Source organism: Elephantulus edwardii, unplaced genomic scaffold (genome assembly GCF_000299155.1).
Source record: "Elephantulus edwardii isolate Elephantulus edwardi_28Jun2011 unplaced genomic scaffold, EleEdw1.0 scaffold00185, whole genome shotgun sequence".
NCBI classification, from domain to species: domain Eukaryota; kingdom Metazoa; phylum Chordata; class Mammalia; order Macroscelidea; family Macroscelididae; genus Elephantulus; species Elephantulus edwardii.
The window spans coordinates 5,406,238-5,411,582 of NW_006399935.1; positions in this window are offsets into that span (position 1 = coordinate 5,406,238).

A 5,345-nucleotide genomic window follows, 5' to 3' on the forward strand; every position below is an offset into this window, starting at 1 on the left:
AACAACAACAACAACAATCATGAGGTTGCCTGTTGGCCCAGGGGTGAGGGTTTCTTGATGTTAAGATGTAATCCATATTGAAGGCTGTCAATGACTTTAGTTTCAAGTCTAAAGTTGTCTAATCCAAGCCATGGACTTTTCAATTGCTTCTTAGGCATCTGAAAGTTGGAAAATGAGTAAGGATGAAGAATCGGTGCCTTTGAATGGTGATGTTGGCAAAGAAAGTTGGATATCCCATGGGCTACTCAAAGGACAAGGAGCTCCTGGCCTGCTGGCAAGGAGCTGTGCTGCAATTCCTAAGGCACGCAGTCCAAGGCCACCAGCCACTCTATGGGAGAAGGATGGGCAATCTCCTCCCGTGTGATTAACTGCCTGCACTGAAAACCCACCAGAGGGTCAGCTATGGGTTGGTTCCAACTTGGCAGTACACAACAACAACAGCAACCCAGAGAACAAGCAGATCTGTCCTGAGAAAGTGCAACCAGAGTGCTCCTTGGAAGTACGGATGGCTTCAGTCACTTTGCGTATATTGTCAGGAGTCCTTGGAGTGAGTGAGATATTATCCTGGGAAGGGCGGAGGGTCAGGGAAAGAGAGGAAGACCCTCCACGAGGTGCGTTTACAGGGAAGCTCTGTGTTTACAGGGTCCCCGAGTCACAGCCGTGGACTCTCACACTACTACCACGTGTGTCAGTGTCTGCGTTAGTGTCTGTGTCTGTGTGGATGGTACAAGGACGCAGACCAAAGGGGCTGCTCACATCTCCTCCAACTCTGGAATCTTGTCTGTCTCCATTTCTGTCTCTCTGTCTCTCCCCCTTCTCTCTGTTTTCCTGTCTTACTCTGTCTACCCATCTCTTTCTGCATCTGTCTCCTGTCTCTCTCCCCTGCCCGCCTCCCACCCCCCACCGCCCCGTCTGTCTCTCTCCCTGAATCTCTCCCTCTCCCTGTATCTCTGTCTCCTCCTGTATTCTCTCTCTGTGTCTTCTATCTCTCTCCCCCTTCCTCCTGTCTCTCTGTCTCCCCTGTCTCTCTCTCTCTTTCTCTCCACTGTCTCTCTCTCTCTCTCCCACCCATCTCTCTCTCTCCCCCCCCCCTCCCTGTCTCCCCCCCCTGTCTCTCTCTCCCCCCGCCTCTCTCTCTCTGTCTCCTCCTGTCTCTCTCTCTCTGTCTCTCCTGTCTCTATCTTCTCCTGTCTCTCTCTGTCTCCTCCGATCTTTCTCTCTGTCTCCCCGTCTCTCTCTCTGTCTCCCCTGTCTCTATCTTCTCCTGTCTCTCTCTCTCTGTCTCTTCCTGTCTCTCTCTGTTTTCCCTGTCTCTCTTCCCTAATCTTTGTGTCTCTCTCTGTGTCTCTGCCTCCCCCTGTCACCTCTCTCTGTACCCCACCCAGAGCCTCTCAGTTTCTTCCCCTGCGTGTCTTTCCCCATAGGGGAGGTCTCTGGGTGCCCCCAGCACCGCTGTGGGGGGGTGTGCACTGCGCTCTATGAATGGGGTCCCAGGGGCCGCAGATGCACCCTCATTCTCCTCCACGTGGCCGACACACCCCCACTTCAGCCTCGCGGAAGGACTCCATGCTGGCAGCAGACACGTAGGTGGCTCCACAGGACCCCCGCTCCTCCACGGAGACCCCCCCACGCACTGCCGCCCACGGTGCTGCTGACAGACAGTTCTCCCTGCCCCTCAGCCCGAGTGGGGCACTCATCGGGTGCTCCCCCCAAATACCGTATCTGAGCAGAAATCACTCTTCAATCCTGAGTTCCGGGTGAGGAGCCCGAGGGAGGGCAAAGGGGTCAGAGAGGGGTTTTAGAAGAGGAGGGGGCTCAGAAAGAAGAAGAAGGGGTTCGCAGAGAGGAGGGTGTGCCAGAGCAGGAGTGGGGGTGGGATGCAAGAGGAAGGAAGATTCCAGAGGAGGCGTTAGAGAAGGGAGGGGGACCTGAGAGGATCTGGGGGGGCTTGGAGTGGAGGAGGGGCCTCGGAGAGGGTGAAGGGGCTTGGAAAGAGAAGGGGAGGAAGGGGCCCAGAGGGGGTTCTCAGAGCAGGGAAAGGGCTGAGAGAAGGGGGCCCAGAAGGGGTGCTCAAGGCAGATAAAGGGCTGGGAGGAGGAGGGGGCCTAGAAGGGGGCCTCAGAGAGGGGAGGGGGCTCAGAGTGGGGGAAGCTGGAGGGTTTCTCAGCGGGAGTTCAGTGGAAAGAAGGTACAGAGATGGAGGCGGGGCTCGGCTCTGAGAGAGGTTCAGGAATTGGAGAGAGATGGGAATCAAGGAGGGCCCCTGGGGGGCCTAAGTGTCCTCTGCTCTCCCTCCTCCTCTCCAGCGGTGTCCTTCTGCGGGTGTGGGTGGGAAGCCTGCCCTCCGAATCAGGCGAGCGGGTCGGCACAGGGACAATCCGCCTCCTCTGGATTTGCGGGTCACCATGCCCCGCACCTCGAATCTACCCACACAGGGTTCTTCGAGGTGTGTCATCCTAGCCTGGCTCACGCGGCTGGGAATGTGACCCCTTTTCTCTTCTCCTCTACTCACTCAGCCCCCTTCCCCTTCTCCTCCCCAAGTCCTCCCACCCCACCCCTCTGGGCATTAATTGGCTTTTCTTGAAGCTGAATTCTTTGGGGGGGGGGGATTCTCAGGGCTTTGCAGGCTAGACACAGCTCCCTGTATCGCTGAGGGGGTCTACTATCAAACCTTTTCCCTCCCCCTGGCTTGCAGGGCCAGGCAATGCCAGGCCCACGGCCCAAGGGCCCCTTTCTGTTTAGTTGTTTTGTCTGGTCAAGTTTAGCCTGAGAGGCTGCCCCTGCTTCCATCCTACCGCACCTGCTGTGTTGCTAGCTCCCTGCCCCTCCCAGACATCCCCAGCCTGGAAAGAGAGGGAAGAACGGAAAGAATTCTAAGCCTCCATTTACCAGTCTAGGAAATGGCTGTATAGTCCTCAAATCATGCCACAACCTCACGTCTGGAGCCAGCAGGTGGCTCTAGTACCTCTCTCTCCCCTGCCAACCTCTCCTCGGCCCTGGAATCCGAGGTCAGGGTTTGTGGTGAGTGGGGGGCTTGCACTGTGGAGGGTCAGAGACCTGGGGTGGGAGAACACAGACCAGACACTGCAAACGGGGAGGGGGAGGGCTTCTACCAGGGAGAGCGGCTCTGGTGGCTTGATCCCTCCACTTATGTTGCTAAGCCGAAGGCTGGGCCTCTCTGCTGTGGACTCCACCCCGATTCCATGGGAGAAAGATGCAATACTCTCCCTGCACTGCACAGCTTCCCAGACCTGGCTGGGGTCAGCTTTGAGCCAGCCCTGGGCAGTCGGTGACCGGTGACCAAGTGAAGCTGCAAGAGAAGAAATAGCTGTTTGTTAAAGCTGTTCACTGCCCTGTCCGTGCCAGGGGCCCCTTTCCTCCGCAAATACACAACCCAGATTATTGCAGACATACCAAGTGTTCTCTGGGGACATACTCAGCCCCTCCCCCTCATGCTGAGACCTCCAGGTCCCCAGTGGTAAAGGGGGCACAGGCTCTATTTACTGTGACCTGTAAACATGGCTTTCAGTTAAACTCTGCCATGTCCATCCTGAGGAATCTAGGGCAAATTCCTAATGCCTGTAAACCTCAGTTTCCTCATCAGTAAAATGGGCATAACCATCACGCCTACTCCGTGACTGTTGTGAGCCTGTGCTGAGTCGCTTGCCCAAGCTGGCTGAAGCACACAGTGATACACTCAACAGGTGGTGGCTAGTGTGATTCACTAGGGAACCCTGGTTAGCAAAGTGCTTTCCGTGTTAATGCTGCTAAGGAAGAGGTCAGTGGTTCAAATCCACCAGCTACTCTGTGGGAGAAAGATGAATAGTCTTCCTTAAATATCTTATCAGCAACTCTGGTGGCCTAGTGGCAAAGAACTGTGCTGCAATCCTGAAGGCATACTGTTTGAGGCCACCAGCTGTTCTGTGGGAGAAGGATGGGCAATCTCTTCCCGGGCAATTTACTTCCTCTGAAAACCCACTGGCAGGTCAGCTATGGGTCGGTTCCAACTGTACCGTCCACATCATCACCACCACCACCATCAAACAGCATCAATGAAATAGTGGAGGGTCACCGCCTTGGACTTGCCTCAATCACACTGGGTTTGATGTTTAATTTATCACTTTCAATGAGCTGAGGTGACTGAGGCAGTAATCACATGGGAGGAACTTCTCCTGGGAGCAGCTGGTGGATTTGAACTTTGTGCCTTTACATTGACAGAACAATTGCGTACCACAAAACCACCATGTCAGGAACGGATTTTGAGGCCCTAACACTATTAAGCAAAGGCCAGATGAGCTATGGGAGGATACCAAGACTGTTAACCACGAAGCATGCAAAAGGTCATTACAAAGACAAAGAAGGAAAAAAAGACTGAGATGGATGTTGGAAGAGACTCTATAGCCAAAAAGGCAGAGCAAAGGGAAGAAATCAGGAAATTAAGGAGCTGAAAAGAAGATTTCATAGGGCCGCAAAGCAAAGTACTGTAATGAAATATGCAAAGAGCTAGAGTCAGAAAATCAAAAGGGTTGAACTCGCTAAGCATTTCTTTATTTTATTTTATTTTATTTTATTGTTCATTGTAATGAAAATTTACAGAGATTTTGGATTTCCATTCATTCATTGTTGCACTTTTCTCCCTGGCACAGCATTTCTTAAGCTGAAGGAACTGAAGAACAAATTCAAGCCTCGAGTTGCAATACTTAAGGTTGCTATGTGCAGAGTATTGAATGATCCAGGAAGCATCAACAGAAGATGGAAGGAGTAACAGAGTCACTGTACCAAGATGAATGGACTGACACAGAAGTATTTCATGAAACAACATATGTTCAAGAGCCTGTGGTGATAAAGGAGGAAGTCCAAGGCACTCTGAAGGAAGTGGCAAAAACAAGGCCCCAGGAATTGATGGAATACCAATCAACATATTTCAACAGACAACCTAGAAGTGTTCACCAGGCTGTGCCAAGAAATCTGGAGGACAAACACCTTTGCAACTGACTGGAAGAGATTCATATGTATTCCTATTCCAAAAAAAAGATGATCTAACAGAATGTGGAGATCCACTTCCTAAACAACTTGTGTCCAGAAACTCTATGAATTTTGATAAATGTTGACAGCTTGTAGAGACGCTTCAGGCCTTTTGTTCATAGGGTTCACTATGAAGTGCTCAACTTGAAGGCAATCAACAACAACATCAATAATATCACACATAAGCAAGATCCTGCTAAGATTATCCAGTTGTTGTTGTAATGTGCCGTCAAGTTGCTTGCGACTCATAGTGACCCTATGTACAACAGCCCTAAACTCTGCCCTGTCCTGTGCCAATCGCACTGTCTCTGACACTCCCA